Source organism: Lepidochelys kempii, chromosome 2 (assembly GCF_965140285.1).
Source record: "Lepidochelys kempii isolate rLepKem1 chromosome 2, rLepKem1.hap1, whole genome shotgun sequence".
Taxonomy (NCBI): domain Eukaryota; kingdom Metazoa; phylum Chordata; order Testudines; family Cheloniidae; genus Lepidochelys; species Lepidochelys kempii.
Genome location: NC_136381.1, coordinates 50,108,080 through 50,131,057, shown reverse-complemented (window position 1 = coordinate 50,131,057; position 22,978 = coordinate 50,108,080). Strand labels below are relative to the sequence as shown.

Below are 22,978 nucleotides of genomic sequence, written 5' to 3'. Positions count from 1 at the left end.
GGGGGGGGGTGTAATTAGGAAAAAACAAGGGGAAATAGGCTACCTTGCATAATGACTTAGCCACTCCCAGTCTCTATTCAAGCCTAAGTTAATTGTATCAAATTTGCAAATGAATTCCAATTCAACAGTTTCTCACTGGAGTCTGGATTTGAAGTTTTTTGTTGTAATATCACAACTTTCATGTCTGTAATCGCGTGACCAGAGAGATTGAAGTGTTCTCCGACTGGTTTATGAATGTTATAATTCTTGACATCTGATTTGTGTCCATTTATTCTTTTACGTAGAGACTGTCCAGTTTGACCAATGTACATGGCAGAGGGGCATTGCTGGCACATGTTGAATTGGAATTCATTTGCAAATTGGATACAATTAACTTAGGCTTGAATAGAGACTGGGAGTGGCTAAGTCATTATGTAAGGTAACCTATTTCCCCTTGTTTTTTCCTACCCCCTCGAGACATTCTTGTTAAACCCTGGATTTGTGCTGGAAATGGCCCACCTCGATTATCACACACATTGTAAGGAGAGTGGTCGCTTTAGATAAGCTATTACCAGCAGGAGAGTGGGTTTGTGGGGGGTGGGGGGGGGAGAAAAGCTGGATTTGTGCTGGAAATGGCCCAACTTGATTATCATACACATTGTAAGGAGAGTGATCACTTTAGATAAGCTATTACCAGCAGGAGAGTGGGGTGGGAGGAGGTATTTTTTCATGCTTTGTGTGTATATAAAAAGATCTTCTACACTTTCCACAGTATGCATCCGATGAAGTGAGCTGTAGCTCACAAAAGCTTATGCTCAAATAAATTGGTTAGTCTCTAAGGTGCCACAAGTACTCCTTTTCTTTTTTTGTTGTAACAAAATGTACCATTCATGACTTTAAATTCATCATGGTCTGTGAAAGAAAAGTGTCCTTTCTATCAGAAAACTTTAAAAGCACTAGAAATTGAATTACTAGGAATGTTCATTCAGAGGAGATGTTTATTTTTCAGATGGTATCCAAGTCCATTTTGAAACGAGGAACTATATATGGGACATGTTATGCTAATAACATAGTGACTGATCCTGCAAACCATTACTCATGTGAGGAGTCATATTGTCACTTCAGGTTAATAGGATTATTTCTGAAAGTAAGAAGGGTTTGCAGGATTGGGCCATTATTTTTGGAAGGCTTTATGAAAGATGATGATAGCTAGTTAGGTGACCAGCAAAGACTGTTTATCACATTAAAAAAACAAAAACAAAAAACACACACATAATTTTGCTTTTAAAAAAATAACCAGCTGTAAACACACAGTCCTGTTGCTATGACCCTCATGTACCCACCTCCATTCTTTTCAGTAGTTACACTCACTGGTATCTTGTCTTAAATTAGATTGTAAACTCTTTAGAGTAGGTTCTGTGTCTTAAGTTTGTACAGCTATTAACACAATAGGGTATCTATCTTATTGGAGGCACTAAGTGCTGTTGTAATACACAAAATAATAAATCTACATAGAGATTGAGGAGACAGTGATCTCTTAATGGGGGTGGAGGAAAGTAGTTTAGATGTTTTAAAGATAGAAGATAACACAACTGAAAGTTTACTTTCCTAACTAATAAAACCAAATGGTCACAAACTGTGCAGATAATTGTTTCACATACACGGCACATGCTTAGGGTAAAAGATGGCCATCCATAGAATCATAGAATCATAGAATATCAGGGTTGGAAGGGACCCCAGAAGGTCATCTAGTCCAACCCCCTGCTCAAAGCAGGACCAATTCCCAGTTAAATCATCCCAGCCAGGGCTTTGTCAAGCCTGACCTTAAAAACCTCTAAGGAAGGAGATTCTACCACCTCCCTAGGTAACGCATTCCAGTGTTTCACCACCCTCTTAGTGAAAAAGTTTTTCCTAATATCCAATCTAAACCTCCCCCACTGCAACTTGAATCCATGCTTTGTGACTATGGAGGATGTTGTGGGCATGGTCTGAAGAGTTTTGGAACTAATGTAGATGTTTCCACTTCATTACTTTCAATGGAATGGAGTCTTATCTGTCTGCATTAATGAATGGATACCCCTCCAGAAGATATGCTACTGGTTATTTTCTAATGATGATATAATTAGAAAGCAGAAATAGCTCTTAGTGAAAGGAATGCCTGTAGCCACAACCCACAAGCTTCTCAGTTTGACTGTGTTCAAAATCAGGATTATTTGAAGTGTGGAGAGAGGAAACTGGGCAACATTAGAGAAGATGTCAAGATCATAATGATGATCTGAATTTTTGGCATATACTATTTTCCTGCAATTGTTGGATAAATGTAAGTTTTCAGATGCTGTGTTTCAACTATATTTTGTCATTCTTATGATGGATCCTGAAATACAGATCAGAGACTGGTGCACCAAACTGAAATATAGCTATGTTAGCAACCCTAGCCTCAGGAATAATGTCTTGAATTATTTTTAGAAGCGGGGTGTGTGTGTGTGTTTTGTTTTATTGTAATAATAAAGTTATCTTTAATGACAGGGGAATAAACTTTATGTCAGGCTAGCAAGCAGACCTGCTTTTGGGAGTGAAGGTATGAATAGGGAGCCATGGTCCTTACCCAGAAAAATCAGAGCAGATATTGAAAGAAAGTGTTAACTTAAATGGGGCCTCTTGGTGAGAGAGAGCATCCACAGAATAAAACACATGTATAATAATTAATAATAATATAGTAATAATACATGTTCCATCTCATACCAACATGAAAGTACAAAATCAACAAAATACTTTTGTACAAAGAATGCCAAATTATGAAGGTATACAATGTTAGTCTCTGATGGGTGTCCTGGCAACTCTTGGAGTTAATATTCTGTAAAAAACTAAAATGTACTTTCATATACAGTTTTCAGAGTAGCAGCTGTGTTAGTCTATATCCACAAAAAGAACAGGAGGACTTGTGGCACCTTAGAGACTAACAAATTTATTAGAGCATAAGCTTTAGTGGGCTACAGCTCTCTTCATTGGATGCATAGAATGGAACATATAGTAAGATATATATACACATACAGATAAGTTGGAAGTTACCATACAAACTGTGAGAGGCTAATTAGTTAAGATGAGCTATTATCAGCAGGAGAAAAAAACTTTTGTAGTGATAATCAAGATGGTCCATTTAGACAGTTGACAAGAAGGTGTGAGGATACTTAACTTAAGGAAATAGATTCAATTTGTGTAATGACCCAGCCACTCCCAGTCTCTATTCAAACCCAGGTTAATGGTATCTAGTTTGCATATTAATTCAAGCTCAGCTGTTTCTCGTTGCAGTCTGTTTTTGAAGCTTTCCTGTTGCAAAATTGCCACCCTTAAATGTTTTACGGAGTGGCCAGAGAGGTTGAAGTGTTCTTCGACTGGTTTTTGAATGTTATGATTCCTGATGTCAGATTTGTGTCCATTTATTCTTTTGCGTAGAGACTGTCCGGTTTGGCCAATGTACATATGCTCTAATAAATGTTAGTCTCTAAGGTGCCACAAATACTCCTGTTCTTTTTTCATATACAGTGTATCTGCATGTGTGTTCTGAATTTCCTTTGCAAGCAGTGCAATCTGTATGAATATTCTTGGGGCTGGAAACAAACAAGAATCCTGGATTCGTTATTGAGTCACAGAGGGATTCTGGACAAGTTGCTTTGCTTTATCTCAGTTTTCCTTTATGGAAGAGTCATATAGAACTTGATAGGAAAGGTTTATCTTTCTGTAGGTTCTTTTTAAATTATTATAGAAGCTTTCATGGATTCCAAGGCCAGACGGAACCATTGTGATCATAGAATCATAGAATATCAGGGTTGGAAGGGACCTCAGGAGGTCATCTAGTCCAACCCCCTGCTCAAAGCAGGACCAATCCCCAATTCAATCATCCCAGCCAGGGCTTTGTCAAGCCTGACCTTAAAAACTTCTAAGGAAGGAGATTCTACCACCTCCCTAGGTAACGCATTCCAGTGTTTCACCACCCTCCTAGTGAAAAAGTTTTTCCTAATATCCAATCTAAACTTCCCGCACTGCGACTTGAGACCATTACTCCTTGTCCTGTCCTCTTCTACCACTGAGAATAGTCTAGAACCATCCTCTCTGGAACCACCTATCAGGTAGTTGAAAGCAGCTCTCAAATCCCCCCTCGTTCTTCTCTTCTGCAGACTAAACAATCCCAGTTCCCTCAGCCTCTCCTCATAACTCATGTGATCCAGACCCCTAAACATTTTTGTTGCCCTTCGCTGGACTCTCTCCAATTTATCCACATCCTTCTTGAAGTGTGGGGCCCAAAACTGGACACAGTACTCCAGATGAGGCCTCACCAATGTCGAATAGAGGGGAACAATCACGTCCCTCGATCTGCTCGCTATGCCCCTACTTATACATCCCAAAATGCCATTGGCCTTCTTGGCAACAAGGGCACACTGCTGACTCATATCCAGCTTCTCGTCCACTGTCACCCCCAGGTCCCTTTCCGCAGAACTGCTGCATAGCCATTCGGTCCCTAGTCTGTATCTGTGCATTGGGTTCTTCCATCCTAAGTGCAGGACCCTGCACTTATCCTTATTGAACCTCATCAGATTTCTTTTGGCCCAATCCTCCAATTTGTCTAGGTCCCTCTGTATCCTATCCCTCCCCTCCAGCCTATCTACCTCTCCTCCCAGTTTAGTGTCATCTGCAAACTTACTGAGGGTGCAATCCACACCATCCTCCAGATCATTTCTGAAGATATTGAACAAAACCGGCCCCAGGACCGACCCCTGGGGCACTCCACTTGACACCGGCTGCCAACTAGACATGGAGACACTGATCACTGCCCGTTGAGCCCGACAATCTAGCCAACTTTCTACCCACTTTATAGTGCATTCATCCAGCCCATACTTCTTTAATTTGCTGACAAGAATACTGTGGGAGACCGTGTCAAAAGCTTTGTTAAAGTCAAGAAACAATACATCCACTGCTTTCCCTTCATCCACAGAACCAGTAATCTCATCATAGAAGGTGATTAGATTAGTCAGGCATGACCTTCCCTTGGTGAATCCATGCTGACTGTTCCTGATCACTTTCCTCTCATGTAAGTGCTTCAGGATTGATTCTTTGAGGACCTGCTCCATGATTTTTCCGGGGACTGAGGTGAGGCTGACTGGCCTGTAGTTCCCAGGATCCTCCTTCTTCCATTTTTTAAAGATTGGCACTACATTAGCCTTTTTCCAGTCATCTGGGACTTCCCCCGTTTGCCTCGAGTTTTCAAAGATAATGGCCAATGGCTCTGCAATCACAGCCGCCAATTCCTTTAGCACACTCGGATGCAACTCGTCCGGCCCCATGGACTTATGCACGTCCAGCTTTTCTAAATAGTCCCTAACCACCTCTTTCTCCACAGAGCGCTGGCCATCTACTCCCCATTTTGTGATACCCAGCGCCGCAGTCTGGGAGCTGACCTTGTTAGTGAAGACAGAGGCAAAAAAAGCATTGAGTATATTAGCTTTTTCCACATCCTCTGTCACTAGGTTGCCTCCCTCATTCAGTAAGGGGCCCACACTTTCCTTGGCTTTCTTCTTGTTGCCAACATACCTGAAGAAACCCTTCTTGTTACTCTTGACATCTCTTGCTAGCTGCAGCTCCAGGTGCGATTTGGCCCTCCTGATTTCATTCCTACATGCCCGAGCAATATTTTTATGCTCTTCCTTGGTCATATGTCCAACCTTCCACTTCTTGTAAGCTTCTTTTTTATTTTTAAGATCCGCTAGGATTTCACCGTTAAGCCAAGCTGGTCGCCTGCCATATTTACTATTCTTTCGACTCATCGGGATGGTTTGTCCCTGTAACCTCAACAGGGATCATCTAGTCTGACCTCCTGTATAAGACAGGCCATGGAACTTCCCCAAAATAATTTCTAGAGCAAATCTTTAAGAAAAACATCCAATCTGGATTTTAAAATTGCCAGAGAATCCACCATAATTCTTGGTAAATTGTTAATTACCCTCACTGTTAAAACTGTGCATGTTATTTCCAGTCTAAATATGCCTAGAGAATTATATCCCTGCTACAGAATGCTATATGAAGACTTAAAAATACAGAAATGGTATCATCTATTAAATCTCTATCAATTTTTTTAAGAGTGACTTCTATAGAATTCTATTAAATTTAAGGTACCTACTGGCTTCATTTCTATTAATCCTGTGGGATTCTTTTATAAGTGTCAATCCTCATCTGTAAACTTCCCTCACAGGATTAATTGCTTAGGACTCTGTTCTGTCTTGGGTAGCCAGCTTCCAACTTAGGAGGGAGGGTACAGGTGCTATTTGCAAGCAGTTGTCCCCAAAAGGCTTTCTGGGTAATTTAGCCAGACTATCTCCAGGAGTGCAGGGAGGACCATGCATCAGAGCAAGTCTTTGCATTGTGACAGTCTTTGAAGAAGTGCTGTCCTGCACTGGGCCTATTAAGTTGGACAGTGAGTAAGGGGGTTCAGAGCAACGGTGGTTGCCCCACGCCCCTTGTGTTGTCTTATACCATTATTTCTCCTTGAAAAAAAATGCAGAGCTAGTCACATTCTAGCTCTTGATGTTTGAACAGTTCATCAAAGATGTAAAGTGCTAAGTAAGTGCTAAGTATTAAGACAATATGACAAGCCACATACTCTATTTTTACTTACTGAAGTTGCTAGGTGACTTGTCATAATATCTTGTTATATGTCATATTATAACATAAAATTTATTTGGATCCTATATATGCTTCTACATATTTATCTTTAACTTTATAATCCAGCAATGGCAAAATTAACTTCTAAGAAGAGCAGGCTGGAAAAATAGGTTTTTTTGTTCAGTGAAAAATTCAGATTTTGACTTTTTTCTATCCTGAATCAGGATGAAAAGCTAACATTTTGAAATTTTTCACAAAGCTAAACTCCAAAGAAATTGTTTCAGATTGATTGAAATGTTTTGGTTTGGTTTCAACTCTTTTTAATTTTTTTATAGAGCGTAAAGGAAATTTCAAAACAAAATTGTTTCAGACTGTAAAATAAAAACATTCTGTTCTGAAAATGTTAAAATGGAATGTTTCAACATTTTCAAACCATTTTTTAAAATGAAATTTCATTGAAATATTAACAATTTCATGAAAATGCCTATTTAATTAAACACCATTTTCTGATGGAAAACTGTTTTGATGAAAATTTGCAGACCATTTCTTCTTCCCAGTTTCCTCCACATATCTTGTAAGTAGTTCAGAAACTCTGTTGTACTGAGAAAAGGAGTACTTGTGGCACCTTAGAGACTAACCAATTTATTTGAGCATAAGCGCTCACGAAAGCTTATGCTCAAATAAATTGGTTAGTCTCTAAGGTGCCACAAGTACTCCTTTTCTTTTTGCAAATACAGACTAACACGGCTGCTACTCTGAAATCTGTTGTACTGGATTTTGGTTTTGTATTGCTGCCCATTACCATGTGCCTATCAGCACATTCCATGTAGCATAGATTGGCCCTTGTAAAATAGATTAGTCCTGTTCCTCTAACTTTTCACCCATTTGTGGTTATTGAAAGCTGGGTTTGGGTTAAGGTCTCTTTGTGGGTAGAAGAGAACATGTGATGCCATGAATGTCATTGTGGTCCTAGTGAAAAATTTTGTCAAACAGAAGCTCAATGAAATCACTGTTTACTGTGTCAATGTATATTGTAATGTATGACATAAAAAACAACTTGTGTCAGCATTATGCATAGTGATCGAGTTTAGAATATGTTATTCAGAGTTGTTATATGTAGTAACTTGTACAGAAATCAGAATCTTGTAATGAAACTCAGTGAACTTCTGTTAAGCAGGGCAGAACCTGCACACATGCTCAACTGGCAACTCTTTTCAGAGCTGTGTGTTAACTAGATACCTTGTAACGCTCTCTCATTTGGATTGAGGTGGGTGCCTACATGTGTGGCCAGGGTTTCCATTCCCAGAGACGGTGACGACACTACTGTCGTCTAGCTGAATGGCTCCCAGGAGCTAGCAGAGCCCAGCAATCTTATCAGGAAGAGGTTTCTCCACAGAGATTTAGGGCTGCTAGATCATTCAGTGGGTTCCTACAGAGCGTAAGTGTTCTTAAGTGATAGAGTTCACTACCACGTACAGCTTTGATCCAATTTGAAGTCTTTTATTTTTCTATAAATTGGCTGCTAGTAGCTCCAAAAAGTAACTTGAATAAATACAGCAGTTTCACCATAGGATCACTGTGTGGATTCCAGTGATTTATGGTAACATATGACATAATTAGAGCTGGGCAAATTATTTTCCGAAAATACATTATTTGATTAATGGTGTTTTTGAACACGTTTCAGCCCAGGGATTGCTTCTGAACTGTTTGCTGTTACTGTTGCTTCAAGTGTTGACTATTTTTAATTCATGATGGCCTCTGTGTATTGGTCACCTGAGTTACATTGTCACAGTTCACAGGAGGTGCTACGCCTCTGACCTTTATGCAGTCTCTCTGGGAGAGAGTGTACCCTTCTTACTGACAGGCCGAGGGCCTCCGCTTTGCTCAAGGTGGAGCCCTGCGATTCCGCTACTCAGAGACTGGGTCCCTGGCTTCCGCACCTTTTTCTCACTGTGGCTTCTTCAACAGGTCCAAATGAGCTTGGAGCCCTGTTGGAAACTTACCTTTCTGGGAGCTATGCAACCAGCAGAAGTTTGCAGTAGGATAGTCTTTTCAAAACAAGTAATCATTTAGTACTCAGCTGGACTACAGTGGTAAGCAATATTGGATTAAAATGGTAACACAAAGCCTAAACACATGTCTCTCATTTAATTTGCCAGCTCTCCTTGTTTAATTAGGCAGGTCTCTTTTTGCCCTGGTCTGGATGGCAGACAGCATACTTGCAGCAAACTTCCCTGGCCTTGCCTAGCTGTTCTGGATGGACTTACCCAATCCATTGGGAAAGGAAGATACTTACCCTTCTCTCCTAACGTCTTAGTCCTTCATCTCAAGGCCCAGTCACACAGTTTTGATGTGTACTGCCCAGATAGGGGAGAGGCTGTGGTCAAACAGGTAATTGCCCATGCACATCCAACAGGTCCATTTGGCCAGAAGTTATTAAACACTAATTGCCTGGTCTCCACTGTATCTTCAAGGTAGCTCCATTCACATGTTGATTTAAAAATAAAATAAAAATTATATTAATAATGATCAATGATAATCCATTAATGCCAACTCAGATTCATTTAGGTGGCCCCCACACTCTCAATTTATTACTTACTACTTTTTTCTGCAAAGAGATTAACCCCTTTACCAAGTGGGTTGGAGTACAGTTTTCATAAAATACAGAAATTTCCCATGTTCTCCACACAAATTATTTTTGCTCCTGAGTAAATGACCCTCAAACCCATGAATGGCTTTCAGGATGGCTGCTGTGCATTTCCAGCACAGATACTCTTCCTAATTCACATTCATACATATATTTCTTGAAACTATCTTAAGAAGTAGGATAGCTCAGTGGTTTGAGCATTAGCCTGCTGAACCCAAGGTTGTGAGCTCAATCCTTGAGGGGACCACTTAGGGATCTGGGGCAAAAATTGGGGATTGGTTGTGCTTTAAGCAAGAGGTTGGACTAGATGACCTCCTGAGGTCCTGTCTAACCCTGATATTCTATGAAAAGCTTATGCCCAAATAAATGTGTTTGTCACTAAGGTGCCACAAGGACTCCTTGTTGTTTTTGCTGATACAGACTAATATGGCTACCACTCTGAAACCTGTCTCTTTCCATGATTATCATTGCCAAACAAAACTTGCTCTCATAAATTTCATGAAAAGCAAATAAACAGAGTAGTGAATCCTTATGTTTATTATTAAAATAAATGTTTGCAACTTAATTTTGGTAGACTTCATTAACCACTAGACATAATTTATTCCTTTGAACTTTGTTCTTTTGTGGTGTTGTGTATATCCATCTCTCTAACTTCCATATTGTATATCATATTCTTTACCATGGTATCAGAGCATCTTATAGGTGAATGATATAATTGGTTTTTTTTTTAATTCTTTTCCTCTTCATCCTCCCACCACTTGCCCTCATTGTTTGGGTTTTAAAATAACCTATAGTCAGATTCTGCTGCCCTTCCTCATGTTAAGTAGTGTCATCATATTCCACAACCATCCCCTTGAAATAACAGCAATTACTTGTGGAGCAAGGTACAATTCAATGTGAGTAAGGGTGGTGGAACTGAACCCATAGTTCTTATGGGAAAGCCCAGCTAAACCAAGTGAATAAGTGGCATTTTGGTCTGGGAGCAGCGGGGTTAGTGACTGTCATATATTATTACCTGGTAATACTCACTCAAGGAAGCTTCCATTCCAAACAAAGCTGACTGGAAAACTTCATCAAAATAAAATTTCAGGTAGTATAGGTGAGTCATAGACTTTTGTTTTCTAACCAACTCTTGTCCCATGTCTGTAACTGTATTACTGAGTTATTATGCCATTTATTTTCAGTACTTTGATAACTCTGCAAGAATTGCAAGGATCCATTGTGATGAGTCAGAATAACGTCCACAGGCACCTCTCTGTATTACCTCTGTGTGTGTGTGTGTGTGTGTGAATGTACTAAATGTTTTAACACATTCATTTAAAAGCTAACTGTTTTTGTATGGCCATTTCCAATATTTATCCATATAAATAATGGAAAAATATTTTACTCTGTAGCCTCTTTTGAATGTGAGCTTAGGACCAATGCAATGCAAAAACCCTCACAGTGATGGTAGGGAACAACATGTGTTTTGATGCTTGAAAGTTCCTAGGTAATTTTTATTTGATCATCAAGCTAAATAAATATGAGCTTTGCATAATTTAAACACAAAGGCACAAGTATTACAGGAATAATAAGTGGAATTTGTTCAAATGCCCACACTAGAAATACAGGTCCATAATAAGTAGTGCCCTGCAGTGCTCACGTGTTGTTCTGTTCTAAAACTAACATTGTATTTTATTAATTTTAACAGCATACAGAATAAGCTTCCAGGCAAGAGAAAAGCAAGCCTGGGAAGTGGAACTGCATAATTTAAAAAAGATTGAGTTTTGTAACTCATGAGAAATACATTAAGAAAACAAAACATGTTTGTGTCTGAATTCCAAATTGGATACTAATTTTGGATCTGATTTTGCAACTCTGAATCATGTTGATCATCACCTTTTGAAGTCATCTAGAATTAATCACTTGAGTAAGTGCTACATGGCATGAGTAAGGGTTGCAGAACTGGGCCTCAAATGCAATATCTTATTTTCCATTTTGCTAAAATTAAAAATGCAAACAAAAATGGGGTCTGAACTCTGAAAAGAATTATCCAAGTCATCAATTTAGAAGGCGTAGTCTTCCAAAAAGCCACACTCTGATCTAAACCCAATTGTTTGGGCAAATATCAAATATCAAAGCAGTCACTACCCCACCTAAACTTTGCTCTTCAAAAACTTCTGCTATGAAGTGGCATTCTTTTTCATAGTATTTTGAAATTAAGGTGGGCAGCTTACTCACTGAGTAGTCATTTTGATGTCAGTGGGACTACTTTCAGAGAAAGGTTTCAGAATCTGCCACCCCTGGCCTGATTTATTAACACACATTTCAGCATGGTACATTCTTTTGTTTTTGGTTTTGCTCTACGTTTCAAATTTGTGCTGTTTAACACAAACTGGTATGGATGTTGGTGAAATGCATTATTATTACCTCAATAACTATAATTGACTACTGCTGGCAGTTCTACCAATAGGGCAGCCTAGAGCAGTGCTCTGCTCAGAACAGAATAAAACCCTGAATTAAATAAATATACTCTAATCCCATTTCTATGGACTATTCCAAACTGTTACTGTTGTTGAATTGTTATGTTCAAACTGTAGCTCTTTCAAATTGTATGTAATGGTCAGTGGGTCAGAGAAGTGCCCAGTGCAGAGAGTGACAGATCCATGAAAATGAATCTTCTATGGTGCTTTAGATTCTGGAACACATATTCCATATTGAGGGCTCCTCAGTAAAAATATCAGAACTCCAGGTAGTAGGTACTTCTATTACTTTTGGGAGTATACACAATAATCTCTTAACAAAATTCCACTCACTTTTAGGGGAAAATGATTTTGAGAAATCTTTTGTGAAATATTTTAATTTAATTTGTTTGTTTATTTATGTCACTTGATACAATTCATTTTAAGAAAATTATTCCAAGTAATGCCCGTCACTGTGATATGGGCCAGATTCTGCTGTGGTGAAAATTGGAAGAGACTCCAGTGAACAAATAAGATTGGATGTTATCCAATAAACAGATTTTATCCAGGTGTTCCTGATTTGGAAGTGCAGGTCAGATTTCTAGAAGTTGCTTATGTCAGAACTGCATTATTTCCTGATGGAACAATGAAATGTGAAAATAAAGATTAAAAAAGAAAACAAAAGCAAAACCAATGTTTTTTTTCAAACCTACAAAAAGGTTTGGGTTCAATTTAGATGAAAGTTAAAGCTAATTTTTACTACAGAAACTGGGTTTCCAAACTCAATATTTTGACTGCTGTTCATCTTGTTTGCATTTTAATGAAAATTAATATTAAGGAATAGATATTTGTTGTTCTAAAGCACTTTGCAAATAATTGTAGTGCTCATGAAAGATGCCAGATTGACAAGCCTAGAACTAAAGTTCTCTGTATATTCACCAAACAGAGCTTAGATAAGAGTGCAAATTTCTTCACCAATGTGACTAAACTTTGATCTGGAAGGTTCATTCTCCATGAATCAATCAATACTTAATGTAAGGGGACTGTTGCCCCCTTACTAACATTCAGGGAGGGGTGTTTTAATTGCTAGCTCCCAGTACTAAAAAGAGGGAAGGGTCGATGGGGAATCAGGGCCCTGAGACTGATAGTCCCCAGGAACAATGGGGAGAGACCAATGCTCCAGGTCAGTCTGAATGACAGGGCAGGCAGGCTAATCAGAGAGTCAGGAGGCCAGGGAGGTCCCGTCCTCCATATGAGCTGGATTTGCCTGTGTCAGACAGAGTGGGGGCCGAGCTAAGGAGAAAGCGCGGGCCCAAGCTGAGTTGGGGAGCAGAGCTGTGCCAGATCCAGAGGGACCAGAAAAGCAGCCCAGAGAGAGCAGACCCTGTCCTGAGAGCAGAGCTGCAGCCCCAAAGCCAGAGGCACAGCCCAGAGAGAGCAGACCTGTGCTGGGGGCAGAACTGCAGCAACCAGAGCCAGAGAGGCCAGAAGAGCAGCCCAGGAAGCAGGTCAGTGCTGGGAGCAGTGTCACAGAAGCAGCCTGCAGAGCAGACCTGTCCTGGGAGCAGAGCTGCAGCAACCAGAGGCAGAGGGGCCAGAAGAGCGGCCCAGGAAGCAGGTCAGTGCTGGGAGCAGTGTCACAGAAGCAGCCTGCAGAGCAGACCTGTCCTGGGAGCAGAGCTGCAGCAACCAGAGGCAGAGGGGCCAGAGAAGCAACCCAGGGAGCTGGAGGCAGAGCAGCAGCAGCAGTGCAGAGACCGAGTGGTGCAGCTGGGGCTGGAGCAGTCTGGAGCTGGGTGCGGTGAGCAGCTGGGGAGACCGAGGGGGACCCTGGGCAGCAGGCCCAGCACAGGGAGACGCCTCAGCCAAGAGGCTCTGCAGGCCAGGCTTGGATCATAACCCTGACAGGGCGGGGGCGACACTGGGAAGAAGGGTCCTACCACTTAGAGCCTGAGAGCGTGAGGCCACCACCAGAGCAAGCGTCCAACCCACAGCATCCCGGCAGCACAGCCAGGACCTGAGAGGAAGGCCTGGGACTTACAAGGACCAGACTATGAACTGCCCTGACATTCCAGAGACACTATTTGTGATGTTCCCTGCCACAGAGCGGGTTGATGTTTCCTTTAACCTTTCCCATTTTCCCTTATTCTTTTTAAAATTAATTGTTGATTAAATAACTTGCATTTGCTTTAAATTGTATGTAATGGTCAGTGGGTCAGAGAAGTGCCCTGTGCAGACAGAGTACCCCGGAGTGGGGACACCCTAGCCCCTGTCCTAGGTGACCACAGCAGGGTTGGGGTTTCGAGCTCCTCAGGAATCCTGGGCCCAGCCCTGTTGGGGTTATGAGGACTCTGCCAGACAGGAGAGTGGAAGGGAAGTCCTCCAGGGCAGGGAGGGCACTGGGTAAAGGAAGTGGGAGCGAGGACTCAGATCCTTTCACTAGCCCACTTCACCGGGGTAGTGCAGAAGCCAGGAAAGTTCCCCACAATAGCGGGACTATTCCCCTGCTTACATTAACCTTGGCTAAAACTGCCATTTTGTGGGAGAGCTATGGTGTATTGTTTTTTCTAATGTGGTAAGTTATGCATTAGGAAAATAAATGAAATCTACAGCTCCTGTTAAGCTGCTAAACACTTTTGGTCCCTTTTGACCTAGACCAGATTTGATCCATTTTTCTAGAGGTAAAAAACTTTGTATTCCATTAGAAGTTTCATGATCAGTCCCTCTACTTTGTGTTATTGTTGTATGAAAGATGCTAAGGAAATGCATATTGTGAATTATTGATATATAAGTAGTCAGTACTAACCTTTCCATAGAAAGAGTGAAATAATTCTCTGTGGGCTTTATCCTTGAGACTCCATAGAGCTGCAGTAACTGCACCAACACAGTGACTAGGCAGACTGTGAGTAGAGTAAAATCACTGTTGCCAACTCTTACAATTTTATTGCAGAAATTTCAGTATTTTTTCTGAAATCCCCACCTTCTAGAGTCATGTGATTATATGATAATCTCCACTTTCACATTCTTTAAAAATAAAACTAAGTCTCTAGCTGTCTTGGTTATGGAGAAAAGCTCAAAACATGAACCCTAAAGACTCAGAATCCTGAAGGCAAATACAAATGTATTATTTTTAAAATGTCATGATTTTTTCAAGGCATACTCAAGATTTCTGGGCTCTTGGTGTTCATGGCACTGCTCTATTTTGTCTGAATGAGGACTAGATGACTAATCCTGCACCACTGAAGTTGATGGCAATATTTCATATGACTGCAATGGTGCAGAACCAGTTTCTTGCAGAGGAGCTTGCTGCAGTGGATATTGGTCCCATTCTGTTCATTTAGTGATACAAACCTATTTTAGGTTTCAGAGTAGCAGCCATGTTAGTCTGTATTCGCAAAAAGAAAAGGAGTACCTGTGGCACCTTAGAGACTAACAAATTTATTTGAGCATAAGCTTTCATAAGCTACAGCTCACTTCCTCGGGTGCATTCAGTGGAAAATACAGTGGGGACCCGACCGTATTTTCCACTGAATGCACCTGATGAAGTGAGCTGTAGCTCACAAAAGCTTATGCTCAAATAAATTTGTTAGTTTCTAAGGTGCCACAAGTATTCCTTTTCTTTTTCCGAAACCTATTTTAAACTGTTAGCTCCTTGGAGCTGTGATCTGTAGGTACACCATTCCACTGTACTGCAGAGCAACTGCACAAAAGGCAATTATGTTCACTGCACTATTCCATATGGTCCAGGGCTAGGATCTTTGAGCTGAATGGTTTCGCAAGGGAAAACTGCAGGGCAGAGAACAAGGGAGTTGTTTCTTGGAAATAGAGCTGATTCAAGGCTTGTCTATATAAACTCTTATCTCACAGCAAGCTGGGATGTAAATCTACCCTGCACAAGCCTTCCGGGCATGAAGTGTTCATGCTGACCCTGCTGCCATACACTAAAATTTCCCTAGTGCACTTTGATCTACTCCTGTCTAAACACTCCAATATGAGCACAACCTTAATTCTGGTATTTCCTAACTTTGAAGAACTTGCTTTTGCAACCTTAATAATGTTCTTTTAACACAAGGGTGGGGAACCTTTTTTCTGTCATGGGCCATTGACCCACAGAAAAAATCAATCGCAGGCCACTCTGGGCGGGCGCGGAGGCTTGGGGCTTCCCCCCGCAGCAGGGCTATCTGGCACTTGCGGCTCCAGCCCCACAGGATGGGTGCAGAGGCTCGGAGCTTCCCCCCATGGTGGCTCAAAACTGTGCTGGCAGCTCCAGCTCCGCGGGGGGGAGGGTGCCGCGGGCCAGATGAAATTAACCAATGGGCCTGATCCAGCCTGTGGGCCATAGGTTCACCACAGACGCAGTGCATGGGGGGCATGCAGGGTCACGTATTACCCCAGCCCCAGATTTGCTGCTTGGCTTGGACTGAGCATGCTCAGTAACACTGCGGAAGCCGGCTGCCCTCACTCTGCACCCTTCCCACAACTCTCAGTAAGCACAGGTCATCTCTGTCTTTTAACAGGTTTTCTTGAGTGTAATATGTATATAGACTGTTTGGATTTTCCATTATAAATTTTAAATAAGCCACACTTTAAAAAAAGGCAAAAAACTTTGTTACTGTAATAGAGGGAGCTCCAAATATTAAACGCCAGATGTGACATTTCATAGTCTTCCCTTTCATTCTTGAGATCACAATTATCCCTGTCCATGAAGATTTTCTCCTGCATACTACTATTTTTTTTACTGTGCTCTTTCATTGTTCTAATACTCTATGCATGGTAATTGTTTTCCCTTTGAAACTTAGACTCTTCATGTTTCAAAGCTTGTACTCAGTGTATTATGTTTTTGCAGTGATTTGCTTGAGGTGCCCAGTTATTACTGCTGGCATTCATAACATGGCAACCGGTGAAGTTGCTGATAGACCTAGTGAGTCTTGCACAGCTTTCATAGGCAGCAGTTCAAGTTTGTGCTATTTAGTAAAAACAACCATTGGGCTCCAGTAAATTCCTGTAGATGTTGCTCCCCCTCTTGCTCACTACATGATTTCATTGGCTGCTGTAATGATAGTCAATTGCAGAGTTAAATGTATATAACAATGGAGGTGCTGATATTAGAAGCTCTCAGGGTAGAAACCTAGGGAAAAATGCCATCATCTTTATAATCTAATATAATAATCTAATGTAAAAGGTATTGCAAAGGATGGGGCAAGAGGGTTGTGAGAATAAATGGCTGATTTAAAAATTGAAATGTTTCTCTCAAAAACATCACTTCTGAGAATCTTCTAGAATCAAATATTTAACATATGATTTCTACATGTGTTCACTCTTTTACATTTAGACACTTAGAATCAAGTATCCTGGAATCCTTGTAGGCCCCAAACTCTCATGGAAATCATTAGGAGTTTTGGGTGTAAAAGGAATGCCAGATCAGGCTCTCAAAGGGTGAACTTATCTTTTCAGCTGCTCGTAGCTGATCTTGATTGATATTTTGCTCTTCTAGAAACGTGAAGAACTCCCACTGACATAAAATGAGAGTACACTGCATGGAAGTAGAGAGAGAGAAAGCAGATTTCCGTGGTGAGCTTTGATCGTAGAATTTTGCTGCCTCTTCCTTCTAAATTCCCTTTAAATATACTTTCCATTCGACTCACTTTCACTGTCATTTTCCATATTTTTCATGGCCTACACTTCACTCTGTTATCACTCTGATGCTACTGTAAGTTGCAAGTAAATATTCACTGAAAGCATTAGCAGGGAGATTGACTTGTAAATAATTAAATTTAGAACTCAGCATTAGGCTCAACATATAGAAATAAAATACATTCTGTGTGATTTTTTCCTCTAGTCTTTCTTACAATTGTTGAATTGTTTGCTGTACTGAATACCGTCATAAGAAAAAAAAACATAAATAAGATTTTATGAAAATGAAATAGGAAGCAGTAGATACAATTCATTGCAGTATTGCAGTATGAAGCTGCTGCCACATGTACTCAGACTTTCTAATGGGCTTTCACAATCAGCCATCTGTAAGCTTCCACTAGGTATGGATCCTGTAGTCTAGCTGTTTATTGTGAAATATTGTATAATGTCAAAATGTCTGAAAATACCCACAGTGCATATTGTGCAGCTATAAACTATATAAATGGTAGGGAGGATAGAATTGACATTGCTATAAAATAGTTTATTTGTTGAACCATGCTTAAGAGGCAAGAGTAAAATGGAATAAGGTGGACGACATTGTGGTGCGTCTTTATAAAGTAATGTCATACACCCACACACACTCTTTTTGTTTTTTTACAGCTGACATGCTCAGCTAAATCTCTGCCTTAAAGTGAGAGGAAAAGTGAAATGAAGAAGAAATGTTGTGGATTATTAATTTAAAAGTAGAATGAAATAAAAACAAAATACACTAAAAGTGTTGCACTAGGAAAACCTAATGGAACAATGGCCATTGCTCCATAGTTGAAGTAGCCACCTTGCTCCATTGTAAGTCTAATTTTTAGCTACCCTGTGGCTCTATTGCTAGTATAACTGTTTGACTGCAAATTGTCGTACTTACCCAAAGACCATTTATTGTCTTGCAAAGTTTGAAGAAAATTCATTGAATTATTTTTCAAGATAGACGTGTATTGAAGGGACCGGATTGGGATGCAGAATAATCCCAGGTTAGTTCCTGGCTCTGGCACAGACTTCATGTGTGATCTTGAGCAAGTCCCTCAGTTCTCCATGATTAAACTGAAGTACATAGTACTTCTCACACTCAAAGGGGATTTGAGGGCTAATTCAGTATTGTTTGTGAAGCATTTATGTACTGTGTTGAGGAGGGCCTTAGACACATCTCAGGCCTTTGACTTTAATGGTTGCTATGGGTACACAGCACCTCCTGGGATCAACCGCTTGATGTATAGTTACAGTTCCTTTAAAAAGTTAGACAGATTTGAAATCTGTCATAGAGCCTAATGTTTCTTTTGGTTTGTTCTGTTGAAAAACAGCTTGTTACATTCCCTTTAAACTTTCCATATAGTTAAATCTCCTTTAAAAGATGTGCATAAACTATATTTGAAATTAGATTGTAATTGAGTAAACTGTTAACAGTTGTTTTATAACCATTATAATCTGAGAGTGTGAGAGGATGCCAGGCTTTTAGGATCCCATGTTGAGGCATAGAGCTCTTCTGCTGATTTGCCCTGATAGCTGCATTAGTCTCATCAGGGAAAAAAAAATTGGCAAGGAAAAGGCTGAGTGGCTTTCTGAGGTGACAGGTAGAAGGAGTTCATGCCTTCAGAGAGACATCCTGGGAGTAAGCCATCTTTGGACAAAGGTTGCAAGTGCAATTATGGAGAACTACTTGAGAGTACAGGCTTGCTTCTTAAAGTGTAGGTTAAAGGCAAATCCCCATCTAAGAGAGTATTTGGGAGGAAGACAGTGTGTGGCTGGGTCAGTGATGGTGGTTTGTAAGAGTCTGAAGTTCCTATTTAAAATGTTTATGATACAGAGTGGGTGCATATGTGCTGGGATTTTTATGGACTGTAAACCAGAGCTATGCAGAAGTGTTGGGGCAGAGTTAGTTGTTTTTTGGAATGTGTGATGTGATATCTTACACACATTACATGTGTTTTAAATAGATTGTTCATGTACCATCCCTTAATTGTTCATTTCTATGCTTTTATCTATTTAGTTAGGTATATCAGGAATATTATAATTAAGATATTTCTCAATTTAGTGTTAATTTAGCAACCTTTACCTTAAAGGAAAATTAGAGTTTTATGTGTGTGTGTGTGTGTGTTAACAGTGACCAACAGTATGATAACCTAGGTCAGCTACACGTCAAGAGTCAAGAATTCATCGGTTGAAGATGTGCAATGATGGTTCATAAATTCAAGGAATAAATGTTGGTATCTGCACATCTGGAATTAATACAAAATACTTCTGAGAAATACCTACGGTGTGTTTCTGGCTTGTACAAAAAATCAGTGGTAAAAAGGTAACAGTATAATGCAATTTAATTTTCCTACCATTTGTAATAAATGTACATTTTAAAAGACTCCCTTTGAATTCTATAAAATGTTTCATAAACTTTGGTTAAATGGGCCCTGAAGTCTTCACAGTAACTCTCATCTTGCATTATATACATTGTTTCAGGCATCAGCCTACTTTTTATCAAGCTAGTTGAACGGTTAGCCTCAAACATAAAAAGATACAGCGTTCAGCAGGCCCACTGCATTTAGACTTGTCCAGAATCAATGGAGAGTATATAACTTCTGTCCAAAATGAGTTTGAGGCATGAGTTAGGTGAAAGAGCCGAACAATTCCAGCAAATTTAAGGATCAGATGAATACTATTCTGCTAGGAATGGCTAAAGCACTTATTGTGAAAAGTCAGCGTCAGACCACACCACAGGTAACCGAGAGGGTGTTTGAGTGAGCAGAAAAACAACACAATAAAAGAGAACGGGTTGGAGACAGAAGAATTTTAAGGAACTGAGCAGACAGATTTAAAGGCAGACTAGATGAGATAAGCAAATACATAGGGACAAAATGTATGGAACTTGAAAATTATAAAGGACAAATAATATAAAAGGTATGTTCACAGTGGTCAGACTTCTTACCAAAAGGTTTTCTCCACAATCAAACATAATAAAATATTGTGATAATGAAGTCCTCACTAAGAGATTAATGTATCAATCGGTATGCCCTGCCAGAGAGACACATGATACAGGGCCAAAAAAAAAAAAGAAAGAAAGAAAGCATGGAGCCAGAGCCATCAATTCTGCAAGAGAAAGTGGTGCATGTTGTTATGAAAATTATGTTTGGGAAAGCACTAGGGGTAGATAACATGCCTGTAGAATAGTCAAAAGGAATTGGCAAATGCTGTACTCATCCCATGTGGAAAATTTGTAATGATATGTGAATGCCTAGAAATTGGCCCGAGGATGAAGGGAATTTTTCTACCCTTACCAAAAAAAAAGAGAGATAAGGTTGTAGCAAATATCACACCATCTGCCTGATATCATACGAGATGAAAGTCCTATTCTGCATAATCTAGGATCACATGAAATGAAGGATAGAAGCAGAACTACCAGCACTGGTAGTTGAGCTGATTTTAGAGAGCTGATTTTAGGAAGCACTGAGGCACATACAACCAAATTGCAAATATCCATCACACCATTGACAAAGTCAGAGAGTACAATCATCCACTGATCATATGCATCATTGACAACTCAGAAGCATTTGATACCATCTGATATGGCAGTCTTTGGAGGACACTGGCAGACATGGGAATTCCAAAGCATCTCACTGAACTCATTGCAAGTTTCTACCACCATCAACAGACCGCAGTCTGAACAGCAGAAGCCCACAGTGAATTGTTTTCTACTGGGTAGGGTGTGAGACAAGTGTGTATTTTGTTCCCAACCCTCTTTAACATTTTCACAGAATTTATTATGAGACAAACCTTGGAAGGTTTTGACAAAGTGGAAGCAGCTGGGATTTCCGTTGGTAGACACCTCTTAACTGACCTCAGATGTTCTGATGACATGATGCTCTTTGCTAAAACCAACAGTACACTGCAACAAATGTTGGAGTCCGTAAAACACCGGGAGGAACATGGATTGTTTCTGAGTGCAGCAAAAACAAAATTTATGTGCGGTGACACAACTAACACAGAACAAGACACAAGTGAACATCAGCCTTAATGGCCAAGCTGGAGAGGCAGTAGATGATTTAAATTATCTAAGATCATATATATCCAACATGAAGGCTTCTGAAATGTCTCGCCTCTTCCCAAAACCAAGAAGAAAATAATGTTTTTTCCCCCAAATCAGTTTATACTTTGGACTTTCTAATTAATATAGATTACTACCGTGTGTGTGTGTGTGTGTGCTTGCACATATTTCAGATTGAAAATTAATTTTGACATTACACAGAAACCACAACACTTCCTGGACTTTAAATCATGGACCTGGTTCTTTTAAAAACACACAGTTGGGGTCCACAACTCTTCCAGGATTAAGAATATATTTTTCCTTCTCTGTTTCTTGAAGCATTTAAGGAAAAAGTAGAATGGCTCCCACTTGCTACTTCAAATTTTAATGCCAGGTTTTATTCAAAACAACTTTCTAATAATCATTGAACAGATTAATTTGTAAATACGTCTTCCTTATTAATAATATGACAAATCTGATAGGGGCTTTATTTGATAGAAAGCTTCAGTAGGCAGATGTCATTGTATTACAATGAAATGTATATTAAAATATATTTTTAAAGCAAGAAGCCCATAGATCCTGCCTGTTTCTGACTGATCTTTATCTCATTTTCCTTCATTTTTGTTATATCCTTGTGTCTGTAAAATTAAAGGACAATGTAATTTTGCTACACACCCATTCTCCTTTCTTCAGTCAATTTTCCAGTCACTTATTCAATATTTTTTTAAAACTTAGCATAAAGTAGTTCTACCTGATTTTTTTCCCCTTTAATATCAACACTCCTTAATTTCAAAACTATATCTTCTGGTTTTTGAACCATTGGCAGCATAAAATGAATGACTTTGAAGTCTCCTCTTCTCAAATGAAAATATACTGAATTACCAGAACTGTCCTCCATAACTTGAATACTTGAAACCCAATATCTGTCTTGCTGTAGGCCTCACCCTTTCCAGTGAGATAGTATCCTCGTTCTGGTACAGTAACCAGCACTGCACATAGTCTGTCAGATTTGATCTAAGAGGTGCTTTACATAGTAATACTATAACATCTTGCTTTGTAGTCTATGCCTTTTCACTCATGTATTATTACTGAAGTGATGTTGCCCTTAGAGGCAAATGCTAGCTTTTAAAACAATGTTTATATTTTTTATTCGAAAACTGTACCTATCCTATGCTCAAGTTGCATACATAATACAAACACACACACAAATGACAAACGGCACTAGTGACAATATAATGAATATGATGAAATACCAGGGTTAAGAGTAACACCTTTTTAATTAGGCCTATAATATTTAAGTCTTGAGGTCCCCTGTTGCAATCATCATACTCTGAAACAAGGAGGACTTGATAGCAGTCCCTTCTGAGTCTGTCGGTGCCCCACTTCCTACTAAACCACAGCAGTCATTGTTGAGGATTATCAACAATAGCACTCCCTAGCACTCCCTAACTACCAGTGGCTGAGTGCACTTTATCTGCAGCTCTCAGCTCCTCCTGGCTGAGGAGACAAGAGTATTCGGAGGGTAGGTGGGTGGGAAAACAGAACTAGAAATCATATTAA

General features: G+C 39.9%; 1 protein-coding gene across 26 annotated transcripts in view; it reads left to right on the top strand.

Moving 5' to 3' along the window:
* The window catches only part of RALYL (RALY RNA binding protein like), a 614,199-nt gene that overhangs the window by 239,834 nt on the left and 351,387 nt on the right, over positions 1-22,978 (top strand). For 4 of the 26 annotated variants that reach the window (XM_073330684.2, XM_073330685.2, XM_078851496.1 and 1 more), the window contains exon 1: positions 17,274-17,292. The exons of 18 other annotated variants lie outside the window; for them this stretch is intronic. The gene's annotated coding sequence lies outside the window, so the exon portion shown is untranslated. Of the gene's footprint in view, positions 1-8,663; positions 8,727-17,272; positions 17,293-22,978 lie in introns of those variants that run through there. 4 more of the 26 variants (XM_073330682.2, XM_073330683.2, XM_073330704.2 and 1 more) reach the window with 3 other exon arrangements.